The sequence below is a fragment of the Aegilops tauschii genome, chromosome 1 (assembly GCF_002575655.3).
Source record: "Aegilops tauschii subsp. strangulata cultivar AL8/78 chromosome 1, Aet v6.0, whole genome shotgun sequence".
NCBI classification, from domain to species: Eukaryota; Viridiplantae; Streptophyta; class Magnoliopsida; order Poales; family Poaceae; genus Aegilops; species Aegilops tauschii.
The window spans coordinates 499488657-499506080 of NC_053035.3; the positions used below are offsets into that span (position 1 = coordinate 499488657).

General features: G+C 47.0%; 1 long non-coding RNA gene and 1 pseudogene across 1 annotated transcript; one reads left to right on the plus strand and one right to left on the minus strand.

The window, feature by feature from the left end:
- Positions 1-3739: 3739 nt before the first annotated feature.
- On the minus strand, positions 3740-5720 carry LOC109782857 (berberine bridge enzyme-like Cyn d 4; annotated as a pseudogene).
- Positions 5721-12779: 7059 nt separating this feature from the next.
- LOC141022584 (uncharacterized) lies at positions 12780-15611 on the plus strand. Its single transcript, XR_012183776.1, has 2 exons — positions 12780-12979; positions 15102-15611. It is a non-coding gene; the product is annotated as an uncharacterized lncRNA (long non-coding RNA).
- Positions 15612-17424: the final 1813 nt, after the last annotated feature.

Here is a 17424-nt window from a genome sequence, read left to right on the forward strand (position 1 = left end):
ATTACACCATCATTTCTGTTGAGTTTCATTCATATATATGTATTAACCCCCTTCTTCAAATTAGACGTGGCAGATGCGGAATGAACTCCTACCACAAGATCGCATGAAAGCAATTCAATAGGAATTGACGGGATTCTTTCTTGACCACGTCATCAATAAAGCCGGAGAATACCATGTGGAACTTGAGTTCAAATGCTAGGGGATTGTAAGAGATCTTACATATTGTATATGTATGTAGCCAGTAGCGTCGGATAGATAATACGAAAACTTGTTGTTCGACCAATCTCTCGGAGAAGGAGAGGTCGATCACTTCTCTCGGTATGCATGACGAACTTTTGTACTTAATGATTTCCTTCATTTTCTTACTAGCTAGCGTGTCGAGGGCCTCTCTATATGTATAGTACGTAGCGTCGACTAAGCACAGAGATAAGAAAGGACACTTCTCTATATTAATTAATTAGCTACCTAACAAAATATATGAAACACCTTAATTAACCATACAAAACCCCAAATCCACCCCCTTTCAAAAAAAAAAACAAAAACCCTAGCGCCTGAACAGCTGACGCGTGGATGCCTATTGATCCCGGTTGGTGCCACCAACCGGGACTAAAGGGCCTCCTGCCCGGGCTCGCAGCACCGGCCACGTGGAGGCCCATCTGTCCCGGTTCGTGTAAGAACCGGGACTAAAGGCCTATGCATTAGTAACGACCCTTTAGTCCCGGTTCTCCAACCGGAACAGATGAGCCTTATGAACCGGGACAAATGACCCTTTTTCTACTAGTGTTGGTGAGAAATAGATTTTTGTCCACCAATAAATGGGACGCAATCTGTATAGCTGCTATCCCTTGATTAGTCATATACTACTACATGCATGTCTATGTGTGTTGTTGGCAAGGGCATCATGGCGAGCATATGCATGTCTATGTGTGTTGTTGGCAAGGGCATCATGGCGAGCATGACAGGAAATCGACGCCCCGTTTTGCACCCGGCCGGCAAGACATGCATGCAGCGGCCTCCGCGGCGCTGCTACGCCTCCGCCAAAGCCAGCCACAGCCCCGGTGCGTTACTCCCGGCATCGTGTTGGCCGAACAATAAAACATGCGTCGGGCACCTCTGCACCGTCACCTTTCTGTGTATACACAATACTTGGCCGCAGATCACCGTTCAGATGGCATATACCAAGGAAATACTCTCCTGGCTCTCAGCGGATGATTTCGCCTATGCTGAGAAGAGAGAGAGAAGTACGAGAGAAAGAACAGATAAATATATAGACGAAGATACCTTGTTGAGCCACGTTGTTGCCGTGGCGCCTGACAACAAAGTAGACTTGGGCTTTCTCAGTGTGCGGCGAAAAGCCGTGTCGCGCTCTGAAAGTTTTATCAGACAAGTCATAACCGTTTAGTTGCACGGTACCAACAGACGAGACTGAAGGGTTTCACAGCTTCACGCTGGCCGCACTGGGCAACGCCAAAGCCAAGAGTGGTTGAGGTACCTTGTTGGGTCGGCCTTTTTTTAGAAAAGGAGGAGGACTGCGGCCTTTGCATCTGGGCGATGCAGGCAGTCACTTTATTAATTATTCACACAAGACGTTACAAAGTTATACACCAGTAAGACTAAAGCCACCGTCTAGACAACATCTGTCGCCACTGGTACCATCCCCTCCGCCCGCAGTTCCTCTAACCGAGCACCCAAACGCCCCAGGCGGCGCCTCCAAGAAGAGTACGACACACGCAGTGTCGCCGCCACCCAATCTAAAGAGATTTTGGGGTTTCACCCGGGCATGGGGTCGGGGTGGAGGGCAGGGACCTTGACGGCGCCTGCAAGGAGGAGAATGGTGACCCTGGTCGTCGCCACCGTCGGGATGAACGAGTCATCCAGAGTTTCCTCCGGTCCGATGGCACCTCTACCAGCCCCCGCGAACGCACTGAGGCCGACGACCGCGATCGTAAGCCACCAAGTGCAGCGGGAGAGAGCCTACAGCGCGGAGGAGATCCACCGGCACCTCACCGCCCACGCGGTCATAATGCCGCCCATCCCCCCCTCCCGGGAACGTCGCCAGCCGAGGGCGCCGTCGCCATGCCTAACGGGGCCGCCCCCCCAAGTCCAGGTTCCTCCATGATGGCCGGAGTGGCAAGATCCGCCACGAGCGTGAGATCCGGCACCACGCGGCTGACGCCATCGCCCAAGCCCGCCGTCAACCGATCCTGCCGCCGCCAGGAGCCCGCTCGCTGCCGGGAGTCCCACACCCATGGATCTGGGCGCCCGTGCACCGCCGCGAGCCCGCCGCCTCCGGGATCCGCCACACCGTCAGGAGGGCCGCACCCCGCGGATCAGGACGCCCGCGCCGCCGCGGATCCGGGAGAGGGAGGAGAGACCCTCCGCCGCCGCAATCGCACGCACGGGCTTTGCCCGGCGCCGACCATCGGCAGCGGGTGGAGGGGGAGAAGGGCGCTCGAGGGTTACTAGGTGGCGGCGGCTGAGCCCTCCCGAGCCGCCCGCGGAGGAGGCGACGCGAGAGGGAGGAAAACCAGCTGTTTCCTGACGCGTGCAGTCGCTGTCTCCTTGTTGGGTCGTATTGCTGCTACGACGCAAGTGAACAAAGCTTCCTCACATCATTTTCAGCTCGCGGCGAAACACCATGCCGCAAGCCAAAGGTTCTATCAGACAAGTCGGGGCCGTTTAGCTGTACGGTGCCAGCCAACAAGACAGAAGGGTTTCACAACTTCGCACTGGCGCGCTACACTGTCAGCATGGCCATGCAGACGGGGCATCAGAACGCCATCGATGTCTCGCCCAATCGCCGAGTGTGATAGGCCGGTGAAAAGGCCGACCTGGTGTGGCTATGATAGCGTTGTGCAAGCCCGTGTTGCCGCCGAAGATGTTTGAGGGCATAGCATTGCCTCCGGTGATGTTGTTGTAAAATTGTCGTAATACCGTCAACTGAGGGGCAGGGCCACCTTCAGTGTCAGCATCATGGTTTGAAGCTTGGTGTTGTTGTAGTTGACGATGCCTACGGCTTGTGGTGTTGAAGACCACGTCGTGAAGGGATGCCGCCGTCGAGTGAATGATCGAGGGCCTAGCGTTGCCTCCGGTGTTCTCGTTGTTGTGGAGGCGATGAAGTGCTAACACTGAGGGGCGGTGCCGCCCTCGACGTCAATGTGGATCTATTCTTTTTATTTTCAAACTATTTATAGTACAAAATCTCATCAAACAGTCACCATCGCCCTAAGACATTGTAGTCACATTGATGTCGGTCTTGCAGACTGCCACTCATGCATGGAATCATGGAACTTTAAGATTGTTTACAGTTATCTTTTTTGTTGTTCACCGTAAGCCCTTCTGAATCATGGTAATGATAAACTTGTATGGTACAATGTATAGACAAGTCACACGGTCCTACTATGTTTAACACCTGGTGGCTATTTCCTTCTTGGTCGGATCTAGTCATCTCCTTCAGTATTATTATGAAATAGTAGTTCACATGTACCGTTTTATCCTCATGCATGCACACTATGGTACTTGACGCAGAATAGCACAAAGTGGAGCTCGCATTCCAATGACCAACCAGCACCGTTGGTATTTTTAATTTGCTGTAGTAATAATGTAATATGCACATTTGATTGCGCGTCCGTGCTGTGTTCGAGAACGAAGAGCCATCTTTGATTGTAGTAGTAGTGGCTTTCGTGCAAGGACACACCTATCGCAGCAGCCAAGAGCCCAGTCACAGCTTGGACAAAGGGACAATATCATTCCATTTCATTTGTTATTTTTCATAAACTTTACATTTTTTCCACCCATGATTATAAACACGTCATATCACCAAGACGCACAACATTTTGGCCATAGAGACCGAAATGAAGAGGCGAAACATGCAAAGACAATCAGGAGCACTGCACACTCGAAAGAAAAAGAAATGAAAGCGCCCATATCAGATCAGATCAAATGGAATCTACGGTATCATTTTGGCAGCGGGAAGAGGAGGGATGCTCTGCTCATTCCTGAAGAAATCATGGGGATCCACCATGGCCTTCACAGCTGCCAGCCTCTTAAAATTTCCTTTGAAATACTTGTCTCCCCAGCTGACTCTAGCCTTGTCATAGCTCGTCACGTCACCGTCCAACTCATTCGTCCCCAGGTCAAGGTCCCTGTAGTTGACATACACAGCCCTTGGGTTGCTGGACACGTAAGGCTCCATCTCCTTGTACAGTCCCCTGACCCAGCTCATTCGCTTCTCCGCTGCTGCCGTCCCGTTCTCGTACCAGAAGGAGTAGTACTGGAGCTGGTAAAGGTTCCCCTGCCGGTGCGGGAACGGCGTTTCCGATGGCGAGATGCTGCTCATCAAGCCACCGTAAGGGTCCAGCATGAGCAGCGCGGCCTCCGGCTTCTCGAGCCATGCCGTCCATATGCTCTCCCACACGTCCCTTGGAATGGGCTCTTGCACGTGGTCGGACTTGACCTTGAGATAGTAGCGCGGATTGCTGCTCCTGTTGAGGAGCTGCTTCAGTGGTACGGACGTCGCGGAGAAGCCGAAGAAGACCGTGGACTGGACCCAGCTCATCTCCCGGCAGTTTTGCTCCGTCATTCCAAGCTCTGGGAAGCGATCTTGCATGAGCCGATGGAGGTCGCCGCACCGGCCAAGAAACAGCGCCTGGAAATTGGCCTGCTGGTTCAGCACGAGCACGCGGAGGTACAGGTCTTGCGGTAAAACCGGCGCCACCTCTTGCCATTTGGTAATCAATTCGATGGCGGATTGGTTCCTTGACCGGATGATGCTGAACACTGTGACGGTCTCCGGCACGGGGACTAGCCGCACCTTCCACGACAGCACGACGCCGAAGCTCTCGCCGCCTCCGCCACGGATAGCCCAGAAGAGGTCCTCCCCCATGGCGCTCCTGTTCATCAGCCTTCCGTTGGCGTCCACGACGACGGCGTCGAGGACATTGTCGGCGGAGAGGCCCTACTTGCGTGCCAGCGAGCCGAACCCGCCGCCGCTCAGGTGGCCACCGATGCCCACGGTGGGGCACGAGCCCGCCGGGAACCCGAGCGAGCAGCTGGCGGCGCCGACGGCGTAGTAGAGCTCGCCAAGGGTGGCGCCGGACTCGACGCACGCCTCAGCACGCGCCGGGTCTACGTGGATCGCCCGGAGAGTGGCGAGGTCCAGCACCGCGAAGGGCTCGTTGTGCTTGTGGAGGTGGACGGAGGCGTAGGAGAGGCCTTCGTAGTCGTGGCCGCCGCTGCGCACGCGGACGCGGACGCCGTGGCGGCGGCCGCAACGGACGGTGGTCTGCACGTGGGCGTGCTCGGTGGCCGCGATGATCCCTAGAGGCTTGGAGGTGTCCGGCAGGATGTGGCGGAGATTCCAGGCGGTGGAGAGCAGGAGGGCAGAGTAGGACGGGGTTACCGGGGTCTGGATGAGGCGAGACGGGATGTCCGCGGAGAGGCAGCCAAGGAAATCATCGATTGCAGTTGCACTCGAAGCTAAAGAAGACGGCGTGTTTTGACCCGAGAGGATGCAGAGGGTTAGGACAAGGTGGTGTAAAATTGTCGTCCTCGGTGTCCTGGGCTCCTGGCCATGATTGATTGATCCACAAGTGGCAACTATGGCTGTGGGCGCTATGTAGAAGGCGGCAGCTATATATATAGTTGAAGCATCATCTGTATGAATTTTGATTTTGCCAACCACATGTCCCATGCGGTAGTTGAAGCATCATCTGTCATATCTAGTTGACCGAGTGGTTCCACAACTGGCCAATATGTTCCGTACAAGAAAAAGCAAAACGGTGGAGGAAATTAAAGACCAACTTCACAAAGTTATCTACTCGCTCCGTTCCTAAATATAAGTGTTTGAAGAAAGTTTACTACGAACCACATACGGAGCAAAATCAGTTAATCTACACTTAAAATGCATCTACATACATTCGTGTGTAGTCCATAATAGCCGAGAGTTCAATATATTTTTTGTGTCTAATCTCACCTATACTAATCCACTTCACCCCCATTGCAGTAAAGCTCCATATCCCCAGTGCTATTGCCTACGCCTACCTTCAGTGAACCATTCTTTTTTTTTTTGGAAAACGGAACCATTGGGCTCGGCTGTTTTGGTTTTCTCGTTTGGTAGAGTTCCTGCAAAGATGCTGCCCCTATCTCAGTTATTGAGTAACTTTTGTTCGCAACATAGTCCAAATTACAGGGATTTTTTTTTGGAAAACAGAGAGAGAGGGAGATCTTTTTGTTAACTCACTCAACATTCATCAAAATGTTTGTTTGCCATTTTTTATGAACAATTGTGCCGTCTAGTAGCATAGGCAAAGTGGCGACAGAACAGGGCCCCTAAATTTGTAGGGGCCCCAATTTCTAATTGAGGTCTGTTGTACACGCCCCCCTAAAGTATAACCGCATTCTGGTCATATGGTGCTTAGCGTATGCCGCGTCGTATGCGCGCGTCGCCCCGCGTCGCATACAGCCGAGCCGTTGGCCGAGCCGATACGCCCCCTTCCCCCAGCCGGCGCATGCAAAAAAAAAAACACATACACCCGTGACCTAGCCCGACGTTCACACGGCCCGATCCAGCATCGCCCCAGCCGATCGCCGCCATTGCCCGCCTGTTGCACCTGTTGATAGGATCGTGGGGGGAATAGATCTCTGGGCGTGCAACTTTGCTGGCCCACTTGTCAGGATGGAGGGAGAAGAGTTGAGGGCTATTGAAAGTGAATGGATGACCCCCAACTCAAAACTTTAGAAGTAGGAAAGATACATACGATTTCTAATAGTCTCCATTTTATACAATTGGATTGTGATTTGATCCAGAAATTCATTGTACTCCGGTACTCCCTGACAGTTTGTGATTCTACCCCCACTGCAGTATGGATCAATCTTGAGCCATTATATTAGAAAGAATGAAACAGTCCAAACTTATTTTCAAGTATCGTAAAAGATCTTCAAAAATGTTCTGCCAAATCAATCAATGCTTCGCTTAATATAAAAAAAATTGGAAAATGGTGGATCAGATCGATGATAAGTTGGATCCATGTTGGCACGATCTATAAAAAGTAAACAATGCAGTAGCACCCAGACCAGACCCCGTTGCAGATATAGAGGAAAAACAATCAAATTAGTACGAGTTTGATTATTTGTTGGCACCAGACAAATTAAGCAGCAGTTGATGCAATCAAGTTACGGTCAACACCGAAATCCATTGACCCGTTTAATCATATAGGCACATGGTTACATGTGGTGTACGATATATGACAGAGTTGAGCTATATTTTAATAAGTGGTTGTTGCGAGAAAGGAAAAACTTGATCTGCAGTACTCTGTCTTCTACTAATGGATTTGATACAATTACATCATTACAACTTTTACAGTAGTTGGCATTTTCTAGAGCCCTTTTTTTGTCTCGATCTAACGGCGCATACATACGTAGTACTCGAAAGTACGCGGATGAAAGTACTCGAAAGTACTATTAGTCTAGGGGCATTTTAGTCCTAGGAAATATATGACAAGGTGGGGCCCTCTCGTCCAATGCAAAACCGCCGCCCCTCTCCTCCAATGCAAAACCGCCGCCCCTCTCGTCCATTGCAAAGCCGCCGCCGTGCTCCTTCCCCTCTTCCATCACCATTGCAACCGCGGCCATCTCCTAGCCTTCTCCTCCTTCTCGCGGCCGCAACTTTGCTCTTCTCATCTTCCACATCCACCCCCCTCTTCCATCCACGCAAGATCCTCGATGGAGCAGCAGATCGAGCACATCGGCGGCGGCGAGAACGCCGACTTCGTGGAGATCGCCGGCGGCGAGAACGCCGACTTCATGGAGATCGCCGGCGGCGATCAGGTCAAGATGGCCAGGTTGACGGAGATCCGTTCTTGGTTTCACAACATATTGCAGATGAACTGGACGGCAATGGCCACTTTGAAGCAAATGACGAGGAGGGAGAGGGCAAAGCTTCCCCCCCCCCCCCCCCACCCGCACAACCGATGCACAAGGTCGAGATCCTCCTCTGGGCGATGGAGCAGGCCGATTCGTCCAGCCCGTGGACCAGGCGTAGGTGGTGGGCGTTCAGATCCAGGGTAGAGCATCCACTGGATCAGGAACCCACGGTGCATGAGGTGCCGTTGCAGATTGTGGAGCCTCCAACCGAGTCGGAGATGACTCCGAAGCGCAAGAGGAGGAGGACAGTGGTCGCGACATCGCTTCCCCGCCGTTCTCCACGCTTCCCTCGCCGCTCTCCTCGTCTGAACGGCGGCCGTAGCTATGTTTAGGGTAAGATTGCTGAATTTCATTCATCATTACTTGCCACTTGCTTAATTTGATTCCCTGCAATATGTTCTTGCTACCTGTGTACTTGAATCCGTAGCCTCTGGATGGCAGCTTAGTTTGATCGACGAGGCTGTAATGAGTCTAGGCATATAGCATTGCTATGTTTACTTGCTACGTTTTGATGTGAATGAGTGGTATCCATGATAGGAAATTTTGTCTGTCACCTCAAGAGTTGTGTTCAAATTACGTGATGCAATATGTGTAAATTGAACTTGCAATATTTTGGCTGCAAGAAGTGCCTCCAGAAAAGTTCAGTACACAGTTTAGAGTGATAGACTCTGGGTTGACACTGAAATATTTCAATACTGCAAGTTTAGTAGATAGTTGTAGGCATTGAAATATTTCAATACTGACAGGTTCACACTGAAATATTTGACTAGTGCAATTGCAGTACACACGGGTACACACTGAAAAATTTCAGTAGTGCAATGCAATTTCAGTACACACGGCTAGACACTGAATATTTCAGTACTGCAGTTTCAGTACACGAACGCAACCCCAGAAATATTTCGGTGTAGCAGTTTCAGTACATGCGCGTAGCCACTGAAATATTTCGGTGGTGCTGTATCAGTACAAGCACGTAGCCTCTGAAATATTTCGGTAGTGCACTTTCAGTACACGCACGTACCCACTGAAATATTTCAGTGGTTCACTTTCAGTACACGCACGTACGAAATGAAATATTTCAGTGGTGCTGTTTCAGTACACGCATGTAGCAACTGAAATATTTCAGTGGTGCTGTTTCAGTACACACACGTAGCCACTGAAATATTTCAGTAATGCACTTTCAGTACAGAGATGTAGACACTGAAATATTCCAGTAGTGCCATGTCGGTGATCTTGCATCCAAATATTTAGGGCTTCCTAATGATTCAGCAAAAAAATAGACATAAGCAGTGAAATAATTTTTGTAGGGATGTTGGCTTACTCATGTTGTCGTGCTGTACAACCTTTTGCTTCACTTCCTGTAAGTGCTTCTTGCATGTGCTATGGCCTACATGCTGTTTACTCTCATCACAGCAGTGATTTTGCATCTTGCAAAGGTCTTATTAATTCAACATTGACTTCTATGAACTTTGTATTCAAATTCGTATCCTCCTATAGTTGTTGTGACAGATTTCCTTGGCATCTTCAAATTACCGTATTGTCATTTTTCCAATACCAACTGTATTCAATCTGAAACTTTCAGTTACTTATATGCTACAGGTAGAATCATGGATAGGTTGCTGAAGATGCTGCGCCTCACAATAAAAGTCCCTTGCTCAACCTCAACATCACAAGCTTTTTTGCATTTCTAGTTGTCTCACTATTTCATGTGATGTATTTGAATACCAGAAGTTGTTATGCATTACAAGTTCAATCTGATAATCGTAGTACTTGCAGTCTGTGTGTTATCTGTTTTGTATGTGTGGGATCAAAATCTAATACGGTTCTGATTCCTATTTTCATGGCCTTGATGCTAAGTTAAGTACATGCTGGTCAGAGTGATCGGAGGGAAGGGCGGCGCTGGTGGGAAATATTTTAGGGTTTTATCGTCGTGATAACCCTAGAAAATTAATAAAAACGTCAAAAATCAATGGAACTAGTCATGGATGCTTCTCATGTTGGTACAAGGGTGAAGAAAGAATACATGTCCATTTGGAGCAAGTCGGGAAAAACCCGTCCTTCCACACGGACCCTTACCTCCTACCGGAACGGCCGCTGGTGAAGGATTGACAACGTGCGCTTCTCGCGTCACCTCCGAGAAGTATTCTAAGCATTAATCGTATTAGAAAATCCATACAAATGCCGACAACCTTACCAAACTAGTCATGCTTCCTTCTCATGTTGATACAAAGAAGTGGAAATTTTTTGGGTCCATTTACATCATTTCCGGCAAGTATTTTAAGCAGTATAAATTCAAAAAAATATAAAACCTTGAAAACCTAGCTTTGTTTGTGCAAGAGATCATGTGTGCCAAATTTTGGGTGATTTGGAGGTGGTCAAAAAAATCACCGCATTCCGGAGGGACCATTTGGTCTAACTTAAGCCCTTTTTTGAACAAAGGTGCTTTTTTCCACCACCTTCAAATCACCCAATTTCTCTATGACACGGTGACCCACATGTGCCAAACATGTCCATGAAAGAAAATTTGGAAAATTTGGGAAAAAATATTTCTCTAAGTTGAATTGTATGCTACCATAGTACAATACAAAGATCATACATATAATAAATCATAGTGACAACCTAAAATGCAATGCCTATTAAATCTGTTTACTATCATCTACCTAAAAAAGCAATGCCAATGACAATGGCAATGCCAGTATCATCTACCTAATAAATCGCAATCAGACCCAATCCAATGTCAGTACTACATACTATAGTGAAGAATGGATGAATTATTTTGATTTATTTTTTCACACATAGGGCCTCATTTTGATTTGCACAGGCCCCCTCTTTTCCCTGGTACGGCTCAGATCCTACACTACGACATCCATCAATCTATCAAAGAACCATCATATCCATCAACAAATCATCTACCGCATGTATCAAATAAAATTTCTGGATCAGATCCGCGCCCGGAGGGAGACGCATGCGGTTTGGGAAGGGAAGAAGATTCGCGAGGGGGATGAGGGGAGATCTCACCTACTTGCCGGAGTTGGCGGCGGCCGCACAGATCCGGCGGTGAAGAGAGGCGGCGTCGGGAGCTGGCGGCGGCGGCGCTTGTCGAGAAGGGGACGAAGAAGTTGAAAATGATGTGGAGTACTAGGTGCACTTAGCCAAATGTGGTACATGTGGTGGCGCGTTTGTGTGGATGACAAGGGGAGCCCACGTGTCGGTACCCATATAAAAAAATTGGCATTTCCAACTGCCTCACGGGGATTCGAACCAGGGCCATGCGGGTGTGTGGTAAAGGGTCTAACCAGTTCGGCTGATGCAGTGTGTTCGGTTGAACCAATTTGCCTCTCCTTAAGACATTTATCCAGACACAGACACACGAAAAAAAACCATGCACCGAGGCTGTGCTCCATGTGTGGCATAAGTGGTCCTGTGAAGCTGCAACTAGGACCAATGTTGATATATGTTGTTATTAGCTAGGGTACCAACACTATATAATGGCTTATGTAATCCTTGCTAGTAAAAAAACCATTATCCATGTTGGCCCAAGTGGCACGTTTGAGTGCAATGTGTCAATATTGGTGCATTTGGCCCTTATGGCATCCGTGAGTCCAAAGAGACCATGATTAGTGAAAACACATGAAGATTGCTACATGACGGGCCGTTGGCGTGTCTTGGTATGCACTGTGCGTGCAATGTGACTACGAAAAGTTGTTGCATGTCGAGACGTAGTTTATCGGTGCATGTGGATCCTATAGGCTTATTTGTTCCTTGTTTGTGGGCATGGTGCGTGTTGGCCCAAGTGACATGTGTCAGTGCATTGTGACATCTATTGGTGCATCTGGCCCTTATACCAATTAATTGTGCAAAGATATCAAGATTGATACATGTCGATCCATTGTCGCATCTTGGAGTGGAATGTGACTAGAATAATTGGTGAATGATTTGGACCCCTTATGGCATGTATCAATCTAGTGAGACCAATGTTGTTGCATGTTGGTCAAGATGGTATCGACACGTGCAGTGTGAATATTACTGGTACATGTCCGTCGTTATAGCTCTGTGTGTTGAAGGAGAACAAGTTTGGTGCATGCTCTTGTGTGCCAAGATGATATGTGGGAACAAAAAAACTGTCAATAGTTCTGTGGGCCCAGAAACAATGAGAATTATTTCTGGAGTACCTATTTGTAAATTTTGCACAGTTCTAGCTGGGTGCTGATGTGGAATGTGTTTTTTCCCGCGGTGCACTTACAAACTGGACTCACTTGTCACAAATCATGTCAACCCACCCAAAATGGTGGATTAGACCTACCTGCAACAAATTACCCCAATATGTGTTCTTTTGTGCAACAAACCTGTAAAGTAGGTGTTCTATGCAAAAGTAACACCAAAAGTAGGTAATTTGTGCAATTTCCTCGCTAAACCACAGGTCAAAAATAAAAATATACAAATTCATGACAAAAATTAAATGAAAGCGGTTGGGGCGTGCACGAGCGCACGACGCCACACGTCTAGCCTCGGTAACTCCAAACGTCCACCCCCACACGCCAAATAAAGGCTGCCTCCCCCACCCCCGTCTCCCCCACCCCCGTCTCCCCCACCCCCACCCCTGCTGCTTTTCTTCCCCAAATCAGCAAAAACCCGCTCCTCTCACCTCGAACCAACCTCCTACGAGCCAGCAACCACCTCCCTTGCCCTTCGTCGTCGGAAGATGAAGGCCGGCCGTGACGACGCGGCGGTGGAGAAGGACGCAGCGGTAGAAGCAGTGGAGAAGCCTGCTATGGTCATTGCCGCCGCGGTTGGCGAGGCCGAGGGCGCCGTCGCCGCGACGAGAGGCGGTGCACCATCTGCTGCGACTGCTCCGGCCGCCGTCGCAGCGGTCGAGCCTGCGGTCGGGGAGCAGGTGGAGGAGGAGGTGGCGGTGGATCTGGAGGAGCAGAGGCTCAAGCAGAAGCGCGAGTAGTACGAGCTCATCGACAAGAGCTACGAGGAGGCCCACCTCGACGCTCAGGAAGTGCAGGACGAGGCCGTCGAGTTCGACGAGGAGGTCGACGATGAGCTCTCGGAGGTACTACTCTGTTCTGTTCTATTCTCCTACTCTGTTTTTGGGGTTTTCTCCTGAATTGCATGCAACACGGATTAGATTTCGTCTAGATAGGTTATGTTTCTTGATCTCTCCCTTAGGGTTAGGATTAGTACTAGTTGTTTCATACATTTGGAAGGAAACCCCTTCAATCTGAAACCTGGCATGGAACAGTAGTCATGTAGGCCTAAAATCCCCCTGTGCGTGCAACAGTAGTCATAATCAGTTCTGCTATAGAAAACGGTGTATTTGTTAGGTATCACCTCTTTGATTCATACGATTTCCAAAACGCAGGAATATGGAAAACGTGGGATTAGAGTGGCATGTCATCTTGAATCCTACAGGATTGTATGAGTGTTTGATTGTGCATACTAAAAACGTAGGATTCTTTCAGACAGGTCTGAGTGGATGGAAAATTTCCTGCAAATTTGTTTATTTAATGACAGTCAATAAGAGGATCAATGATTAATATCTAGAACATGAAAAGTTAACATGCAACAGTAAATATTTATCAACATTGCTTGAGCTTCTATAAATGGTAACTTTTTAAACATGTACTATGGAAACAACTTTGAATATTTGCTGTTGGATGAAGCCAATCCAACGGTGGACAGATGGGAAATCCCAGCATTTTTGGCCATTCGATATCTTATTTACTACAAAAGAAAAATTCCAAGCATGCGTACTATATAGAATATTCCATTTGTAAGCTCAAGCACAATGCTACCTATGCACAAACAACCTCATAGCACTATGTTTCTCCTGTTAGTACAACCCCTGTTTAAATCAGTACAACCCCTGTTACAACTATGCTCTGTTACTCAATTGTGCAACCCATTATCTGGTTTTGCTATTCATGAAACTATGCTCCGTTCTTCAATAGTGGCAACCCATTATCTGGTTTTGGTATGCATGAAACTGGGCCACATCATCGAGTCATGCAGCTGGTCAGTACTGATGCATGCAGTAACAATTTACGGCCACTGCCTGCCATTAACAACAAACATGGATTAGTTCTTCTCTGGCACAAATCAATCCATGAAACTATGCCACATCAGTAATCATGCATGCCAAGTCCATGCAACAGTGCATTTCTAGCAACAAGATTTTCTATTGCATTCTTACTATATAGAATTTTCCATTACTAAGCGTAATCATAATGCTCCATATGCACAAAGCTGATACCACATTTTCTCCTTTCTTATAGAATCTTTCTTACCTTAACAGTGCAAACTTTTTGTATCTACTTCATGATTTCCATATAATGAAGTGGACTATGCATCTTATTTTCAATCTGATTACCAAATCTGTTGAGACCTAGTAAACAGTACATTTATTTAGTTGTCAGAAAAACTGGTTTATTTGATGAAAATCATGAAGCCATACAGCTATATTGTGAAGACATTTTCTGATTGCAGTCAGTAATTCATTGCAGAGTTTCTTATGTACGCACCCTATGTAATTATTAGCAACAAGGATGAGTAATTAAAGCCATAATTTCTTATGTTCGCAACCGATGTACCTCAATCCAAAATTTCTCTTTTTTATACATAATTCATGACCCCATTCATATGTTTTGTTGTCTTCAAAATATCAAGTGAGGGCAATCTTTTGTTTGTTGATGCGGTAGTTTTACTTTGTAGTATGTACTCATCTAGTTTGAATATCATTAAAATTAGATATTGTCTGGTATCTCTTTATGATAAAACCAGATCATACAACATATTGTTGCAAGAAATGGCAAGAAATAATCCTGTTTTTGGAATTATCTATTTTCAGTATGAACTAAAATATGTGCTTGAATGCAGTAAAGTGATTTGTTCATACCGTAAAACCTGAACACTTTAGTTAATTGTCAACTTAGATTGTACAAATAGGAGTACTTTAGAGGGGAGAACAGCTACGCATGCAAAGCAAAGAAAAAAGAACAAGAAAGATAACAAATAATACATAAACATATATTGCAATACATGAGGTACATGTTGTGTGAATCATCTGATTGATCATATTTTTGTATTCCTACTTTAGGAATGTACTTGATACTCTTATGAAATGCTACATTTCTGTATTCCTAATCTGACATAGCTGTCGATCAACTAACACACAGGAAGATGACGAAGACGTGGATGATAGTAAGGAGAGCAGGGACAGCAAGAGCCGCTACGTCCTCAGGAGGCTGCGGAATGGGGAAATCCCATACCGCAGCGGATACAACAGGCTCTACGACAACATAGCCTGCCCCTTCTGCTGCGCGATTATCAAGAGCGACTACAACAGCCTGATCATGCATGGCACCTATATCGGCCGTGGTAATGGGAGGAACCGCAAGCCCCACGTCCGGGCTAAACATGCCGCTTTTGGTGCCTTCCTCAGGAAGTACGCGAAGGGGCATCTGCCATTCTACCTCCCGAGGCCTCCTCGTCCGGCCAAGATGCCGAGGATCTGATGCGCTGCTTGGTTGTTACTGCTGGCCCACCCTAGTTAAGACTGTTTTTATGTTATGGTTGTCGTGTGATACTTCTGCCCCACCGTACTGCTTGAACTTATGCGCCGGTTTATCTTTTGGGTTCTGACTGTTTAACATGCTATGTTTAAGTGTTTGGTAGTACATTGCTCATTTCTGGTAATGGCCAACTTCCAATGCTACGTGCTTAGGTACATGCTAACAATAATAAACATGGTTTTCTGAAGCAGCAGTGCCAATTTGTACATGATAGGCGCCTAATTAAGCGTCTACCCTATTCTAATAAGCGTCGTTGCTTCATTAAACTATTGTTTATCTTGTTAGCACCTACCCTAAGTGCATTACGGTCAACCTTGCCTAATACCTCCACTATGGTGATATATGGTACATATATGTTATGACTCTAACTGAAGATGCTAATGCTATATCTTGCACTGAATTTGGTATGTTTAGAAATAATGACATTCAAGTTATTTCTATGGACAATTAAACCATTATAAATGAGCTTGTATTAATAGCTGCCAAAAGTAGAGCACACAAATGTTTGCCAGGAGTACATACTGCCATTTGAAGCAAAACAAATGAGCATGCATTAGTAATTGCCAGAAATGTAGCATGCACATGATTGCCAAAAGTACCTATTGCCACTTTTTGGCATGCACTTAGGTTGTACTATAAGATATTGCCAAAAGTACATCATGCAAATGATTGGCAGAATGACCTATTGGCAGTTCAACCAAAAGAACTGAGCATGCATCCCTAATTGCCAAAATTAAATAATGTTCGTGATTGCCAAAAGTATGTACTGCGACAGCAGAGATTGCTATATTGTGGTATGTTATCATACCCTACTTTTTACGGTCTTAGCTGGTGTTAGCAAGCCATCTTTCACCGCTCGTCGATGCATGTTTGATAAAGTTCAATCACCAAATCGTAAATGCCAAATGTATCATAAGTAGTGCTAACTACAGTGCTACCCAGTACGTACCCAAACTACCATTTGGTTAACTTGAATGGGCTCGGTATAGCTTGTGATGGCTTGCGTGATCGTCTTGACATCGAAGAAGCCACTTGTTTAGCAATGGGTCTTGCTATCAAATTTCATTCCGAGCTCTTCCATAGTTTTTGTTTTTTTAGCTTGCACTTCATCGACAAGCTTCCTCGGGCGTCCACGTCCTCTCCGCTTTTTTAGGGAGCTCGAGGTGTCGGGATCCTTTGGGGAGCTCGACGTGTTTGACATCTTGCACTCAACAGGACCGACAATTTCTTGGATATCGTCTTCTGAACCCATAGGTTGCGATGCAACGTGGGCTTCATACGTCTCCGCCTGTAAAGTAGACATGAGTGCATTCGGTAGCGTCATGACACATATGAATAAAATAAAATATTCGTGCTTTTTCGCTAACCGTTATGGGGTACTTGTATGTTTCCATGCGAAGACTGTTGCAATCTGAACGCAGCAAGCTTGAAACTATTTTCCAGCTAAATATATCTATCTGTGACTACATTTGATAAGCGACACATATGTCAGCACATCGTTCAGTCATAAGATATTCTACAAGAAAATATAGTGTTTGGCTCACCTGCTCCACTTTGTCGGTAAATACTTCACCGTTCCATGTCAACATGTACTTCAGTGTGAAAAACGCACATGAATGCCTGCAGTGTTTAGTTTAGGTTTTAGTAAACTTGGACGTGTCGGCAAGGAATAATTTAGGAGGTCGTACGTACCCGTCATTCTGTTGCGGTATGTCATCATAGCGTACTACTTCCCAGTCAGTAAATTTGATGGGCTTAGCTGGTGTTACCAAGCCATCCTTCACCGCTTCATCCATGCAGGTCTGAATCGCCTCCACCTAGCATAATACGAGTATTATGAAGGGTTATGGTGATTTGGGAGTTCATGTGCCATGCGACAGTAAAGAGGCAGCAAGATAAAGCTTACAAGAGCAGTTTCCTTGGACTC